Here is a 17,895-nt window from a genome sequence, read left to right as displayed (position 1 = left end):
CTTTCCCTGTAACTCAAAGTCGTGAAGCGTGCCAGAATGTTTAATTGTCATGGGGTCTGAGAAGAAGCAAAGGTTTTTCAGCGTTTCCTGTAAAGCACTGAAGTAGTGAAATCTTTCATTCCCTCCGCTTTCAGCACTGTTAAAGATTTATTTGCTGCATACCTCGTGGGTTTTTTTTCATGTTTGTGTTCAATGAATACTAGAGTTACTTTTTATCTCCTGCGTAGTGTTGAGCTATGACATTTTCCATCTTGACATTTTTGTGCCGTTTTTGTCACTCCTGCTGAAAGCTGGTGAGATGCTGCTGTTGACAGGTTATGGGGAACAGCAGTCCTGCCCTTTCTGGTCCTGCACAGAAAAATGTCCTTGTGTTGCCTCTTTGGCAGCCTGAGATCTAAGGTGTATTTCCAGCAAAGCTTACACTGTGGCAGGTTTGAAGCAAACCTGCATCCTGGCTTTTTTGCATTCAAGGAAAAAGCTGTCAGGACTGTTCCATGAGAGTGCTGTTTTGAAGGCTAATGTGTTTCGTTGACAGAAGTAACTTGCAGCTACAGTGATCTTAAACAGGAGTTCAAAGCTGCCTCTCCTCTGTCCCTGTACCAATGCATTGACAAGGATAATATTGGCTCTTTATGGGATTGTAAAGCCTTTGGCTAGATTTCTGACCGATGGTTTAGGAGGAATCCTTTGCCAAGAGCATAGTTGTACGGACTAAAATAGAACAGAGTCTGAACTTAAAAAACAAATTAAGTGTAGGCTTCTTTCTCATTTGGGGCTTTTATGAGGAATACATAGAACAGTTTCTCAAATAAAGAAGTAGCATTTGAACTATTCTTTTGTAAAATTCAAATCACAATGAGTCTTTAAATAATGCTTCTTGTTCCACCTCCTGGACCATCCTGGGGTTTCCATATGGCCATAGCAGAACTGTGCTATGGCCAGTTTCCCAGCGGTGGCTGTGTTTCAGCAGCTAGCATGTGATGCCCACCGAATGTGTGTGGGTGTCTTCCATATGTTTCTGAATCAACATTGTTTCATTGCTGAATTCTGAAAAGCATTTTATTTTGAGCGGGAGAAATGGAGCTTACTGCATCAAAGGTGTACATAGGCACAAGAGTCCATACCGTTATTACAGTTGTCCAGGTTTCAGCTGGGATAGAGTTAATTTTCTTCTTAGTAGCTGGGGCAGTGCTGTGGTTTGGATTTGGTGTGAGAACAATGCTGATATCACACTGATGTTTTCAGTTGTTGCTGGGTGATGTTTATACTAAGACAAGGACTTTCCAGTTTCTCTGGCCCTGCCAGCGAGATGGCTGGAGGGGCACGGGGAACTGGGAGGGGACACAGCCAGGACAGCTGACCCAAACTAGCCAAAGGGATATTCCATACCATACGGTGTCATGCTGAGTATATAAACTGAGGGAAGAAGAAGGAAGGGTGGACATTGGGAGTAATGGCATTTGTCTTCCTGAGTAACCATTACACGTGATGGAGCCCTGCTTCCCTGGGGATGGCTGAGCACCTGCCTGCCCATGGGAAGTGAGGGGTGAGCAAATTCCTTGTTTTGCTTTGCTTGCTTGCTTTTGCTTTTCCTTTTAAACTGTCTTTATCTCAACCCATGAGTTTTCTCACTTTTACCCTTGCAGTTCCCTCCGCCATCCCACTGTGGGGCGAGTGAGCCAGCAGCTACATGGTGCTTGGTCACCAGCGGGGGTTAAACCATGACAGTCTTTTTTGGTGCCCAACACGGGGCTCAGAGAGTTCAAGATAATGACAGATTTGATTGGAATGTGCTAGTTGGAATTTCTAGCTGTTATTGCTGTTTAGCTATTAATCAGCAGGTTTCTGTGCTGGCCACGGGGCTTGCTTGCCTTGCTGTGCATTAGAGTCCAGTGCTCGTTAGTGGCTGCTTTTTGCTCTCGCTGCTTGCTGTACTGCTTATCTTACTGCGCTGTGCCCGGGAACACTCTGATAACAGCGATGGCCATGTGCCTGGGCTGGCAGGTGGCCAGGGCATCGCTGCTGTTCCTGGGCTGCCGTACTGGACAGGCTGGAGCTCCAGCGTGAGCTCGAGCTGAAGGGACTGTGACCTGTGGATCAGTCCATGTGGGAGCAGGACGCCCCAAAGTGTCTGTAGCCGTGGTTGTGTCTGTGCTGCAGCAGGTGTACCCCTGGAGAGACTCTGGTTCATAGATGAGGCTCCACTTGGAGTGGGGTCTGTACACCTATCTTGTTTATATTTGCAGTAGTGATGGCAGCACAAGAATTAGGCATGTAATAAACTTACAGAAGCAATAGGAAGGATTATGCAAGAATGCCTTGGAGTTAAGCCCTGGAGTTAAAAAAAAAGGGGGAGTGGGGAGTACATTTCATGGTATGATGTGCAAGATCATACAGTTTTGAAATCATCGGAAGGCACTCAAATAGCTTACCTGATGAAAGTGACAAAGGAGGATAGCTGGAGTTTTAGAAGAACCACAGGATAAACAGAAGCCAAGAATAAGATGTGGCTGTCAGAAAATATAATCCTAGATGTTTTGGACAATATATTCTTACTGTAGACATGTAATAAGTGCAAGCATCGCACTGAATTTTGTTAATCTTTCTTTACACAGATATATATAGAATATATATATATAAAAATAACAAACTCGAATCTGTACAGGAATGATTTCATGAAAATTAAGATCTTACTGAATCTGGCTTGTTTGTAAAGGTAAATGAAGTCATGGGCAAAGAATAGGGAGGAAAACTAAGTGAAAAGGTGATGTTGGCTGAAAGATAATCAGGTAAAAACTGTTAGTAACTTTAGTCCAGATATTAAGAAAAATTTCAAACCCTCATTCAAGTAAGATTCTGAAGGAGTAGCATCAGTGACGACAAGAACTGGAAACAGCTTTTAGGGTAAAGCTTGATTGTTTCCAAAAGAGATGCTATGGGATAGTTGCCTGCAAGAGGGGAAGACTGGACTCTGGCTCTGAAGGAGATTTCCTCCAGTTCTTTAGCACAGCTACAGCTAAAAGCAGAGGTGAGTTTCACTTGAGCTCTTTCAGAGATGTCACTGCAGGGGGGGCATGTTAAGTAGTCTGCAGAGATTGCCTTTTTGATAGTTTCCTCTGTGCTGGTTGTCAACATATTGCAGTACTGTGTATCATGCAAAGAGATTATCTAACCTCATCTTTGCGCTGACTTTGGCTGGTTTAACTGAAAGATTAATTTTTGAGATAACAGTTCATAATTTGCTTAATACTGTTCTCTGCTTCCAAATACCTGGTTTCTCCACCTTGGAGGCAGAAGTGGTATTATTTGCTATTGAACAACCAAGCTGATATGATCTGCGTTAGCATCGCTGCAGTGGAAGAAAGAAAGTAGTTAAATGATTAGGCTCTTAAGTTATTGCTAAATTCTGCTTGCTTGCTTTTGGTTTGCTCAATAAACTGTATATTGTAGCAATGTGCCCCTAGCATCCTGGGTTGGACATTCAATTGCTTGTGACCATAAAAGCTGATAATCTCGTGGCCAATGATGTGCGCAACACTTCCCTTTTCAATTTAACAGAAATTGCTCAACAGTTACAGCACCTTCCTCCCCTTCCACAGGCAGTTCAGCAACACACAGATGCCTGGACAGAAACAGCATTTTCATGAGAGCCATGGCATAAGGGAAACGTTTTCAACTCTAGCTAACAATCCAGATCTAATCTAAGTCACCAGGTTTTCCTGGTACTTTCCACAACTGCTATCACCTCAGGGCTTACTGCAGGGCTTCTGCAGCTGGACTAAATGACTCAAACCCAGTTCCTAGTCAGTAATTCATAATCCACAAAGCAGCTGTCACAGGTGGCATTATTTGATGTACTCCAGTGAGCCAAAAAATACGGGCATAGGAAAACATGGAGTCTGAATTCAGCTTTAAAGGAGGGGTAGCCCAAAGACCAGAACTTTTGATTAATTCCTCCTTGCCTCTGTTGAAGGAGAAAGGCTTGACTTTTACCTCCTCTTTTGTGGAGGTGGAAGAAAGAGGACCATATATAAAGTAGGTCATTTAAGGTCAAAATAGGTCAAAGCTAAGTGGGATAACATTCTGAGACCAGTGAGTTTATGCTGCTTCAACCTGCATATAAAAGTTTTCCACCTCTGCGATGTGCTCTTCAAGGCACAGAGTTCTCTGGAAAACATACAACAGCAATGCAGACCTGTACTCCATGCTTGTTGGTAGGCGTGGTTAAAACATGTATGCGTGCTGTCTTTAAAAAACATGTATGTACTTTTTTTGTGGCTGAGAAGACATTGAAAATATGTAATTTAAGAATTCACTTCAAAATAACCTAGTAGACTTGTGATACTACATCAACATAGGCTATGTTATTGCAGAGTGATCACTGATCTCCCATGTGGCAGAGTCCGCTAGCACAAAGGCTGTTCATGAAGCCAGCCTATGTTATTATTTACCTTCCATTAGTACCTGCAAACCTCTATGCATCTGATGCTGTAAAGTGCTGTTTCTAAAGGTTTATATCTAAAGAAACGAGAAAAGGCAGAGACCTGAAAGTTACCTTGGGGGGAAGATACGGAGTGGTCACAGTTGGGAGCTGAGACTTGCCCGAGATCAGAGCAGTCTATGGAATAGCTTGGAACGGACCATCACCCTCTGGAGACCCAGTCTAGCACTTCACCATGTTAGCTTCCCGCTCACGCTTCTGCTGGAGGCCCACGACTCAGGAGCATCTGTCAGAATCTGTGAAACCGTAGATAACCAGTCTGAACTCAGCTCAGTAACAAGTTACCGATCACAGTTCCAGTAAGAAGAATAAATGTTTCTACTGGCGTGAGTATTCCCCGACTATCCCTTTAGAAAACACCCATTCAGCTGCTGAACCTGCTGGGTATGCACAGCCTGAACTCTGTCTGCCAGGCAGGGCATCGGGAGCGCTGCAGAAGGGATAATGCTAGCATCCAACAGCAGTTACATCCCGTGCAGCTGGCTGGTTCAAGTCTTCCAGTGGGAATCCCTAGAAATGATATTCAAGAGTTTTAGTGCACTAACTGAAAAATCATTACCTTGCACATGGGAGCCTCATTCAAAGTTACAGTTCTTGCTCAAAAAACAAGCTTGAATTTCAAGATCTACTATTAGGTAAAGCTACAAACCCTCAGAGTATCAGCCAGTGGGATTTGACAAAAATAAATGGGAGAAATAGTGCCAGAGGGTGTGATAAGAAGTAAAAAGAAGTCTGCCACAGCAGACTGAAGAACCAGGTAATCTTTACTACCTGATGAAATACAGCAGGGGTTCATTTCTTACAGCTTAGTGCTTTGTTAAAGTCATCACAACTGTGGCTGCAGCACCATAAGCTGTGTTCTGCTATCATTTCAGGGGAGTCCAGACGCTGTGATGGAAATAGCTTTCCAGGAGCTTGAGGACTTCACCTAATTTGATGGTTTGTTCATATAAACATGAAAGTAATTGACACCATCTTTGTGAATCTAATCATATCTGCCATCATTCAAAGATACAGTGCTGCCTCTCAGTGACTGCTGCAAGAGAGACAACATCCTAAGTATAGCTGGGAGGATTTCTTTGTCTTCAATCAGGTATGACAGGATCAAACACACACTCAAATTTGCATTTCTCTGACTGTTTTGAAATGAGACACATTGCCAAGCCATTTCTAACAGTACTTATTTTCTTAGCGTTTGCTATTTACTAACTGGAAAAGGTGTTATAATAAGCATTTCTTGCTCTCCTGGAAAATTTTTATCTCATTTGCAGCAAAATTACTTTGGGGAGGGGGAATTGGAGAAAACCAGGACCTAACAGAAGCGTAGTATTACAGAAAGCTTTTTAGGGTAAAATACAGCTATTGCTTTCAGGATGGTTGGTATGCACGGAGTCTACTTTACCACAGCTCCCTAAGCAAGGCACCCTGCTGTCTCAGCATATGCTGATAGGAGTAACCCTGCAGCCAGGCTCTGCCGTGCTCCCTGCAGGAACAGGAAATTGATGGCATCACACAGCTGATAAGCTGCACAGCAGTTGTCACATGAAGGATCTATGAGATGACCGCTGCTGAGCCAACCACTGTGGCAAAATGACTTTCCTCAGATGAAATAATCTCATTGTAATACCAAAGCACACCTCCACCCCAAAGCTACCCACCTCCAAGGTACTACTACACCTCACTGGGCATGTGATGCCAATCAGTAACGATATGTACGACTAGAGTCACTCAAGCTCTACCTAAATGTGAAGGAAATGGACTAGTCCTGGACTGATGTAAGTCCCAAGGGGGAGAAAGGTTGTCTAAACACCCGAATTACTCAATTCTGATTTAGTGTTCACTAGGTTAGGTCAAGCTGACCCACTCTCTAAGTTGTTATGAATGAAAGGGCTTCTAAGCAAGGTAGTCAGCCCTAGGAAGGATGAGAAAGAAGCCTTCAAGTGAGGAAAGTTCTGGCTGCACCTTTGGCAGGGTCACAGCTGCACAGGGCACTCACAGAGGCAGCAGACACTACCGGGGTCCAGCCCTGTCCCCAGCCCCAGGGCTGCTGGTCATATGTCTATGCCACCACTGCTGCTGCTGCATGGGGCAGGTTTGCACACAGATCCCGGCTCTCACCCACTCTCCCAGGGAGAAATGGGATGTTTCTGGCGTCTCTCTCCCATTTCTCCTTCCCCTCCCACTGCAGATGCACAGCACCAGGGAGCCACTGCCAAAAACGCTGGCAAGGGGCCAGGAAGAGCTGCCCATGCCTGAGAGGTTTGCAGGGGCAGCAGCTCTGGGGGCTTTTTGGCCCCTGCCATGCCACTGGGAGCTCTGACTGTCCCACACCTTTCCCTGTGTGGGGAGAGAGGGATGGAGCCCCAGCCATGCCAGGAATCGCTCCAGCTGGAGTGACCCACGAGGTGTGGATCCCCCAGGAAGAAGCTGGGCCGCCTGCTCTGGGGACGGTGCTGCCACCTGCCCTGCACACGGCTGGGGCCAGCGCTGCCTGCACCCACCCAGGCACTGCGCAGCTCCAGCTCCGTTGCTGCTGCCCAATTTGTTTTGTTTCTGCTCCAGCTCATGGACGGGTCTAGTTTGTTTGTGGCTCCAGCAGGTTTCAGTTCCAGCTCACGGGCAGCTCCCAAACTTCGGGGACCAACGTAACCAGCCCCCCACCTCTGGCAGGGGACGACACAAAACCCTCCCACCCCCTGCACCAGCGGCCCGTCTGGCCCCTGGGTCTGACCCCCGAAACAGCCGACTCGATCCCCGCATCTGAGCCCGCCCGCGCAGGGCCCGGTCTCCGCTGCGGCCCAGGAGCCCGTTTCGAACCCCGGCAGCGCGGCCCCGAGCCCCGAAGCCCTGGCGGGTGCCCGGCAGCCCCGGGCGGCGCTTGGCACCGGCGGGGGCGACCCGCAGCGCGGCCGCTTTAGTCCCCGGCGCCCCGAGCCCCGCGGAGGCCCTGGCAGCGCGGCCGCCCGGCAACCGGCACTCGCCCGCCCCCGCACTGGCCCCGCCGGGGAAGCCGGGCCCGGCCGCTGCCGCCCCGCGGAGCCGAGGAGGGGCGGGGGGACCGGCGGCCGCCGCGGCCCGAACCGCCTGGGCCCCGCTCCGGCCGCCCCAAGCGGGGCGGGCGCCAGTACCGGGGCGCCGGGCAGATCCACCGCCCGGGATGCGGTGCCGCAGCCCCGCGGGAGTCTCGGCCCCGGTGTCCGTCTCTCCCCGGGCGGGCGGAGCCCGGCGCGGCGCCGGGGCCGGGCTCCCCCGAGCGCCCCCAGCCCGCCCTCGCCCTCTGCCGCGGCGCCGCGGGCGGGAGCCGCGCTCCAGAGCCGGGCCCCGGGGCCGACGTGCCGCGCTGCCGCCTGCGCGCCGGGCACGGGCCCCCCGGGGACGGGGGTCAGCGGGGGCCGGTGCCACGGAACCGGCGGCTCCGCGCAGACACCGAGCGGGGGCTGAGAACCGCCCGCACCGCGGCACCGAGCCCCTGAGCACCGACCGGCGACCGGCCCGGGAAGGGGCGTCTCGGCTCTCAAAGGGCCTTTGCCCCCCCCATCCCACACAAACACGGGAGGCCCTGCCCGGTTCCAAGCCCCGAAGCGCAGGACTCGGTCTCTGTTTCCAAGCCCCCAAACTGGCCAAGGGAGCCTGGTTTCAAGCTCCCGCAACACAGGACTTTGTCTATTTCAGTCCCTGAAACTGACCCCAAAAACGCAGGACTCAATTATCTGAGTCCAAAAATTGCCTGAATGGGTCTGGTTTCAAGCACCCAAGACACAGGACTTCGTTTCAAAGCTTCAAAATTGGCCACCTGAGCCTGGTTTCAAACTCCAAGGATGCAGGACTTGGTGTCCGTTTCCAAACCCTAAAACTGTCCAAATGATCCCGGTTCCAAGCCCCAGCAATGCAGGACTTGGGCTCTGTTTTTCAAGCAGTACACCACAGGAGTTAAGTCTCTGTTTTCAAGACCTTAAACTGCCTAAACAAGCCTGGCTTCAAACCCCCCAAACACAGGACTTAGTCTCTGTTTTTCAAGCCCCCTAAATGCAGGACTTACTCTCTTTTTCTGGGCTCCACATCTGGTCAGTTTGGAAATTGTAGGAGCCTTACGTGTTGCAATACGAAGACTGAAGAGCAGATGAAAGGAAAATATAAATTCAATTAAAACCCCATCTAAGTCAGCTTCATCATTTTTAAGACAGCGAAGGGAGGTGGGCGATTTCCATTCTACTGCTGTGAGTTACTACTCTGCCATTTAGATTTCTAACACCATTAGCTCTGATCCTCTGAACCTTTGCATGGTAACTCAACCTATTACGCAGAGGCCATTAGTCTCACTGATCCCTGGGCCCATTTTCCCCAAGGAAGGTTTTACATACATAAACACAGAGATGCTTGAAAGCTTCTCTGTTTAATAATACATTATTGGGAAGTAGCTTTCTATGAATTGCAGCCTTTTCATTCATTTTTTGCAGGCTTAGCACAGGGCTTATAGCAAATATAGCTAGACCATGAGTACATATGCGATGCTGCCTCTAAAACTGCCTTCAGCTTTGAGAACCCTGCCTTGATACAGATATGTTAGCAGCAAACTTCAGGCCAACTTCTACAGAAAGTGGGCGCCTGGGCCAATCTGGGTGTGTGGGACTGGGCATCACATTATCCGCATTGAGGGGAAGAGAAAAGCTCATTTAAGGTTTGCTTTCTAAAGAGGAAAGAAAAGTCAGGACGTTACAGCTGAAGAGTAGAGGGTGAATTGCCCTTACCCTGAACCAGCACTGCAGTCACTGGAGCATGACGAGAGACAGGCCTGTGCGCTGCGGTAGGGATGCAGGCAGCGTTTTGGAAGAGGCTGGGAAGTTCTGACGTTCACTGTCTTTGACTACCTTAAAGCACAGCCTCTACTTCCCACATGGTACTGCCCGAGCCGCCCATGCCTTAGCCATGCCTTCACGCACCGGTAGGTTTACTTCTCCAACAGCATTTGAAGGAAGGAGAGAATAACTGCAATTTTTATAATGAACACTTTCAGATGTTCATTTATTTTTAGTGAATGCTTGGTTCCTCCCTCCTTTCCTTGCTTTCTCAGGTAATTGGGTACACATCTCCTGCTAAATAACCTTTCATTCTTTGCTGTTGTCTTCTGATGAACTTTTCCCAGTCGCTCACACTTTCTTGGTAGTTTAGAAAGTCTGCCAGTATGCAATATGTTTTTCTGTTTGGTTTATGATACTAACAATGAAATTCCCCCCCCCCCCCTTTTTTTTTTTTTTTTTTAGTTTTCCTGGACTAAAAATTACATAGTGTGCAAATAGTCACTTTAAAATCTTTGCAAAATCTGATTTTTTCCTCTAGCCGTTTAAACTGTTGGAAGCAACGTTCCTCTATTTGATATATGGCGTATTGCCACTTCCTCTCTTCCTCTGCTTCCCTGTCTCCAGCTCCATGTAAATATTGATAGTAAAGAGAATACCACACCTGAATATTTTAGCATGCCAGTATTACAGATACTCCCCAGAGTAAATGAGGCCCCTCCTTATGCTCCTGTGACTTTTTTGCTGGGGAGGTTGGCTGTGGGTAAGAACACAAATACAGGCAGCTATCCCAGCTCAGCTGACCATGGAAAACTGGTCACAATTAGTGAAGGGAAAAAAAAAAAAAAAAAAAAAAAAAAAGGAAAGCTGGATGTTTTCTAGTGCTTTTGACAGTGAGAATGAGCTGCTTTGGAACAGAGGTTTGTTTTGTTAGCTTTTAGGAAGTAAATTATTGTGGTTCTGATTCAAGCATCTCTGTGTTACTAACCACAAATTACTGATGCTCTCCAAAGGATCTTTCAGCTATTGCTCGCATTGTTCTTTTTCCTTGACATTTTCCTGTTCTGTTATTTCAAATGTCTGCTTCAACATGGCTGTGACTACCCGCTAACCACACACTATTTGTCTGAACGGAGTTGCACTCTAACACCACTGTTACCTTTTTTCGTCAGAGGAAGCAGGCAGTGTTGAGAGGTCTTTGGCGTCAGGCAACATCCAAGGGAAAATTTGTTTGAGAGTGAAGTTCAGGGTCACCACAAAAGAAATTCAGCCTGGTTTTGGAAGGTAGCTTCATCTCAATAATTTTAAAGAATCTTTACCTAATCTGCATGTTAGCCAGGCAGACTATTATTGTTATTCATGGTACAGGGCAGTATTAAAATGCTGAGCGCTTGATCTTTCTCAGTTTTTCCTGTTCTATTCAGCAAATACTGGAAAGTTATAATTAAGATGGAGAAAAAAAAAAAGAAATCAATGAAATTGCACTGCATTCATCTCAGATGCATCAAACAAATGTTGAAAGTCTGGAACAAGTGCAATTGCCAGAAGTAGTTCTGCAAAGGGCAATAGCTGCTGCTCAGTTCCACCAGAATGGAAAATGCAACGGTAACTCATAAGGGCTATGTGAGATAAAAGCAAACATGCCAAGCTAGTCTGAAACCTCGCAGATCCGCTTTGTGATGCTCTTGGTTTTGCCATCCACCACACTTAGGGCTAGGGAAAGAGTGGGTTTGTACAATGCACGTGCTTGTATGCTCTGAGGCGTATTGCCTAACACCATATTTGTAAAGGTATTTAGGGACAGTTAACTTCTAGTGATTTTACTGAGTATGGGCACCTTAGCAGCTCTTGAAGTATGACCTTTCACTTGTATGCACTCAAGTTACCAGGATATATATATATAAAGGCATTAAAACATGTCCTCATTAGTAACATAGGGATTGATGCATTGAGGTTTGAGATACTGAGATAGTTTGCGGATGGAAGGGGTGTAGGTCTCTGAGAAATCCCCAACAAGGATTCTTCATGTACCTAAATTAGTCCCTTCTTATCCCTGACCCCAGTCAGACACTTCTGCACCAAACTCATCAGCTCCAGCACGGGTGGAAGCAATGCAAGGAGGAAAACAGAGGATGTCCTGGCGTTCCCATGCAGGTGTCCAGGTCTTTCACCACCGAGGCACTACCAGCAGGTCCTAGATGACAGTGGCAGTTTCCCTTAGGGCTGGATTCAGCTACATTGAAACCAGCATCGTCTGTCTGAACAAGTCAAGCTGCTCATCAGCTCCTCAGAAGGGTCTTTCAAGAGCTGCGTTGTTCTGTTATGCGGGACACACCCCATGCTGTAGGACCATTAGGGCCTTTGGCAGACTTTGAAAAGGGGAGGGTTTTATTCTGCTTTAACAGACATTTCCCCTATAGTTATGTGCTCAGTAACCCCAGACACTAAGCTCTTTCCCACCTAGTGTTGTGGTGGCATGTCTGTCACTTGTTATTTATGGATAAAAAGGTGGCATTTCAGGGGACACCAAGTCTCCTGTGTTTAATAGGCTTAAGCTAGAGGATCAGCTCTTCGCCAGGCTCTTTCTGGCTGTGCCGCTTGATGGCAGACTTGCATTAGCACACAGCAGGCTGAAGGCAGGACAAATCAACAAGCAAATCCTGTCCAAAATTGTTCCACTTAATTTGTTTTGCATCATGAATGTACCTGTTTAATTGATTAAAGGAACCCAACACTGTAGTATTGAGCAGGAGTAAGCAGGGCATACAAAACAATTACAGCAAGACAGCCCTGTATTTTTCAATTTTGGTCCCAGATATTGTCTGGATAATTAATTACTTTCTCATTCTTCCAGTAAGTTTGGTAAGAAATTTGCCTTTGTCTTACTGAGCCTTTTCTTCTAAGGGTGGCAGAATTTTCTTGCCCGGTATTTTCTCCTTTGTCTATCAGGTTTGTAGCAGGTTTGTTCATTGCATGTGTCCGTGCATGGCTCAGGGTTTTCTTCTGTCCTTTTGGTTCAATAGCAGCAATGAATTGCTACAGAAGCTAAACAATGATACCTTCTGTTTGGCTAGACAGTAAACGGGTATTCATTGATGACCTCTGAGTAAAAGAATTGATGATCCAACTTCATATCAAAGGAACATTCTCCAGTGGGCTATATGAGGTTAACAAATGAATGTAGTGTTATCACATGCCACTTATCTCTAGATGTTTATAAATACAGCAGCAAGTGCTCCAGATGGTTACAGGCCACAGGTAGAAACAACTTGCTGGCCTGTTGGCTTTTATGACTTCATAAAGAATGTATTAAAAATTATTAGCTCTTACACTGGCAAATGGAACTGACCAGGATCTGAAGTTAAAATGTTGCAGGGACTGGAGTGGAATCTTCAGAGGGTGGCTGGCTGATACAGGAGCATCTTCTGTTCAAGACCTGGGATCCAAGTTCTGAATGAGAACCTCAAGGGGAAGACTGGAAGCATCTCCGTACACATGATGCCATTGGATCCTTGGATTTACTGAGGCCCAAATCTCAGTCTTTTTCAAAAAAAAACCCCAAACTTTACCTGGTCCACAAAGCAGTTGCTAACAATCTTTCCTGCCCATGACTTGAACTGTCTGATCCCTTGCTTTGACACTTCACCAGCTCCCCAAGGAAGACCCAGTTAGTGAGCACAGACTTCTTGCCTTTGTTCTGTAGTTACATTTAACATTTTGAATTTGTTCCCCTGCTTCTCCAACATTCCTTCCCCGCTCCTTCAAATGCATGGGTAAAAGATGGGCTAGAGGTTTAAACCAGGGAGAGCTCGTGCTTTTTATTCTGCCTGGAACAGTGGAGGAGCAGAATAGAGTGGAAGCCTCACAAATAAGTGTCATGGGTAGGCAGCACCTGAGAGGTTTTGAAGCATGTACTGTCCTGACTTCCTCCATTACCCACTGAATTGCATTGGCAGCGATAATTGCAGCTTCAGGAAAAATAACTGCTAAACAACAATAGCAGCAAAGCCCTACAGCCTTTCTCAATTAAATTAAGTGGAAATTTAGTCCTTGAGTACTACTACTGAAAGTGTCTGAGCAGAATAAGAGCAAGCACCCTGGTGGGCTGGAGAAACTCTGCTCGCTTTGCTCTCTGACCATCCTTCTTACAGCGCCCATCTGAAAAGTCAGTGCCCACCTCTGTCCCGTATCTAATGGTGGTATGAGAATAAAAGCAACACTGCAGGTTGAATCTACTCTTAACAGAGGCCATGTAGGATGGTGAATTTAGGAAGGGCCACTGTCATCTCTGTAGCCATCATTTCCCTTCTGGTTCTGCAGCAGCAGCTTGTACTGACACCACTTATTCACCTGTCTCTGCCACAACCTCTTGATCTTTGAAGGCTATTTTGGTATTGCTAGCATGTCCTTTCTACCTCATTTATTTCTACCCTTTCTGCTTATCCAGGTACTTGCAGCTTTTATCAACATCATCTGCAAACATCTCGTGCTTGTTAACTGGTCTTACAAACTTGAGTCTTTTATAGAAGTAGAAAATCTTGTCTCTATACATTCCTGTGTGAAGGGAAACTGGAGTCACTTTCAGTAACCAAGGAAGTACCTTTATGCTGATTTGATTTAAACAACCCAACATTAAAGAACAAAGCAAACAGTCTCTGTCATGAGACTCAGTGAATCCAGGAGATCTTTTCCAAATGATATCTAAGAGCATTTACTTCAGCCTTCACAAAGGGGAACTCTTCCTCTGGGATATCTGGGATAAAGATGGGACAGGAAGGACAAGGTTTTATGGAAGAGAACAGCCTGCAAATTGATATAGCCTTTTAACCTCTTTCTGCAGTGCTTAGAGACAATAACCCAAATAAGTAGAAAGGTTCGTAGCCAGCCTTCACATAATGTAACTTTTAAGGAGTGCTGCCTCAAAGTGATGCTCTCACTTTAGTACCTATGAAATGAAGGCCATGCAAAAAAATAATAAAGGTGAGATTAGTATGTTTTCCATTGCCAATAAAAGAGTAATTTCTGCAACTCGGAGTATTCAACTGTTTGCAGGTGAATGCAGCTTGCAAGATAGTGTGTGGGTTGGCATTCAGAGTTTGAGGTGACTCGTATCAATGCAAGTCCCTTGATGGAAAACAGCAGCATGTGCATTGCTGGGATAGGCAGCAGTGGCACGGCAGAATAGTAGTGACTTCTGAAGGGAAGGGTCTGCTCAGCCCGCTGGAGACAGTTTATTCAGGTCAGTCCGCAGGGACACGGGCACCAGCCGGTGCGGGGGAAGACAGACCCATTTCTCCCCTCCGCTTCCTTGTAGCCTGCCTTGGTTAAGGGTCCCTACCCCTGGCCCAGAGGCTGTCCCCAGTGGGAAGTCAGGAGGTTTTAACCCTAATAACATTTTTGGCAGGGGACAGTATTACTTCCCTCCTTGCATGCATCAGGCCTTCCATGAAGCACAGGACTGGATGGGTGCAGCATCTCTGCTGCTCAGGGCAGAAGGGGGGATGAGGACACGGCCTCTCACTGCCTCCCTTGGTCAGGCAATTCACATTCACTACAGCACAGGTACGTGACAGAGCTGGACACAGATTTCAGCATCCAAATTGTTCACGGTGCTTCAAAAACTATCTACAGCTCTGGAAAGCAGGCAGACACGGCACATGGCTGTGACCTAAGAAAATGATGCATTCACTTTTGTCTACCATCCACAGCTTGTCCACTGAATTGGATTTGTGCCGTTCTCTCCATAAGGTGACCAAGCTCTCCACAGTGCTGGGGTCTAGCCTGACATTTCCTTCTCCCTTTCATCATCATTTCTTGCGCCAGATCCCCATTGCTTTTGGTGTATTTTGAGCAGCACTTAACCCCAGCACTCTGTGACAGGCACTTTATCAGTGTAACAAAGCGTCTCTGGTCTTGTGGGAAACAGAAGTTGTCATCTGTGTGGAAGCAGCCAAGACTTACTACAGGTTGTCACACAGAGTCAGAGGCTGAGAAGAGAGAACTTGTCAGCTTTACCTTGATAAGCCCATGAGTGTGAAAGACATGCCACATGTAATTTCCATTACAGAGATCACCAGGAATCTATCAGAAGCATGAACAAGCAGAAGGAGTCAGGCATGCAGAAAATTATTCAGACCAGAAACCTCAGGCAGTTCCAGGTGTGCCTGCTTTCCACAGGAATCAAGTGGATTCTCAACATTGTCTTTTCCACTTAGTTAGGACCACTTTCCTGGTTCACTTGAAAGCAGTGTACAACGTTCTCCTTGTCTTTTTTTTCCCTGACACTGGCAACCCCATCTGCAGGTGCAGGCATCCTCTCCCTTTGTGCTGGAGGAGGAGGGATACGGACTGTTGGTGGAGCTGGCTTTCAGAGGCCGAGAACCCCAGATGTCCTTACAGTGAGAGACCAGGAATGAGGATCCTGTTCTTTAGCAGCAGCTCCAGCTCTATAGCTGTACGAACCACTCATAGCACAGGAACGGGCACGCGCCGTGCTGCTGTGCAGGCAGGAGCTGGCTGCAACTTGGTGATGAAGAGGACAGGCCACCAGCTGGACACTGACCACTGCTTTTCCACCCCCTGAAGCACACCAATGAACAATGATCTACAGTAAATATTTGCACTGTGGCACCACTGCCAAGCAGTAGCAGATGTCACACCCTTGAATTTGGGGTTTCTGTCAGATGAGAAGTCAGTATTTGAGGCACCTATTTGTACAGCAGTCTAATTCATGCTTGCACCAGCCTACAGTGAAAGAGGTCATAGAAGGGAAGACTCCAGAGGAAAGCAGGGCAGTAAATGGGCTAAAGCAGGTTTGTCCATCCCCCCTCCCTGTACACATGCCCCACTGCTGGCCATTAGGACCCTTGCAGCTCAGCAGCCTTCTTGCAACTAACTTGAGTCCAGCTAAGAGATTAAGGCTCATCTGCCTGAAGCTGGCTGTTCGGTGTCAGCTGAGGGAGATGCAAGGAGCTATGCAACTCATTTGTGCTCAGTTTTCAGGCACAAATTTTTAAAACAAAGCCAATTGCAGTTAAGGAAACAAACTTCTCTTCCTTGCATTCATCCCCTCACAGAAAAAGCTTCTGCACCTAGAAGCTGGTACAGCACAGCATTTGTACAAGTTAAAAATACCATTTCGTTTAGGAAAAGTAATGCCCTTTTGAAAACTGCAATTAGTTGAAAAAGTGATGCAATATGCATACAAGATCATCTTTCAGACCAGTGTTACCCCCAAAGTGTTTGTTCATCAATACATGCTAAAATAGCATCACTGTAAAAGTTCAGCAGCCCAGTTTGAAGAACTAAAGTCAGATAATGGTTACTTTTGCAAGACAAGTAGAAGCAAAGTCTGCTTGTGTCAATCAGTATGAAAATGTAATTTATTTCACTGCAACAGAAATCAATTTTTCTCCTAGGATCCAAGATAACTAAATATCACACAGTCAGTTTAATTAGTTTCTGATATTTGTACAGCTTCACCTTTAAACTCTGGAAAAAGCACAGTTCATGTGTTTGTTCTTTATAATTCCTCTCTGTTCTGCTTTACAGCTTAAAAGGAGGCTGCTTACAAAGCTTCACAGTGGCAGTAAAATCTTACTCAAATTCAGACTTTCTTCTGGCAACCAGGAGATGGAATCAATGCTCCATCAGATCCATCGGGCCATCTCATTAGTGTCACTAAAGCAAGCTCAACCAAAGGAAGAACACAAAACCAGAGCCTTAAACCTTTCAAAAAAACCCTTTTCTCATCAGTTGCCTTACCTAGAGAAGCAGCAGCACAAGCTACACAAGACCCTTTCCAACAGTTACCTGTTCACCAAATAAGTGTCTGTCCAAGCCTTTTTTTTGTATTGCTCTGCCACTCTGCAGTCCAGGGGCACCCGGGTCCCCAGGCTTGGGCTAGGAGCTCTCGGAAAGCAACCCAAGTCTCTCTACTGCCCACAAACAAATTGTCCTGCACCTCCACGTTGCCCTGCCCCACACATTCCCCAGCTGCATTTTCTGGGCTCTCACACCACACACAGCCCTGCAAGACACATTAAGTTACCAGCACCAGAACAAGTCTTGGTACTTGTGGCACTGGCCAAGGGATGCTCAGCCAGTCTGACCAGTCACGAGTGCACAGGGCACTTACCTCGGAGGTCGGGGTCCAGCTGCAGGGTGCTGGAAGACCAGGGCTGCTTTCCCCACAGAGGAGGACAAACCACGATGCACCGGTTACCCTGCCACAGCTGCTTCACCAGCGTGGGGCACACTGCCAGACAGCACCAGCAGAGCAGGACTGGTGGCAGTAACAAGTCCCAGCAGCAACACAGTGACAGTAACTGATAGACAAACATGCAAGGTTGAAGTAAATTCCAGGGCAAACTCAGAAGTCTGGCACGTAAGTGGGGTGGAGGCACCAGGAGAGGCTGATGAGGACAATTAGAGCCTATTAGCACCTTCACAGCCTGCCAGCCGGTGCTCGTTCTCAGGCTGGTTTGAGGCAAGGCTTTTACCCCTGATCCATGAGCCACAGTAGACACTAGTTTCCAAAATTCAGGCTGCATTTCCTTAGCAAAGAATTTTTACTTTTAATAAATATTTTCATCAAGC

General features: G+C 46.9%; 1 long non-coding RNA gene across 3 annotated transcripts; it reads left to right on the top strand.

Annotated features, from left to right (window-relative positions):
- Nucleotides 1-1,508: 1,508 nt before the first annotated feature.
- LOC121089872 lies at nucleotides 1,509-17,893 on the top strand. Of its 3 annotated transcripts, none has more exons than XR_005828407.1 (3): nucleotides 1,509-1,546; nucleotides 5,377-5,594; nucleotides 16,849-17,893. It is a non-coding gene; the product is annotated as an uncharacterized LOC121089872 (long non-coding RNA). The 3 variants fall into 3 exon arrangements; XR_005828410.1 differs by lacking the exon at nucleotides 16,849-17,893 and adding an exon at nucleotides 11,361-11,540; XR_005828408.1 differs by lacking the exon at nucleotides 16,849-17,893 and adding an exon at nucleotides 10,470-11,115.
- The last annotated feature ends 2 nt before the right edge of the window (nucleotides 17,894-17,895 follow it).

Source organism: Falco naumanni, chromosome 1 (assembly GCF_017639655.2).
Source record: "Falco naumanni isolate bFalNau1 chromosome 1, bFalNau1.pat, whole genome shotgun sequence".
In the NCBI taxonomy this organism is placed as follows: Eukaryota; Metazoa; Chordata; class Aves; order Falconiformes; family Falconidae; genus Falco; species Falco naumanni.
This window is presented reverse-complemented; position numbering and strand designations above follow the sequence as displayed.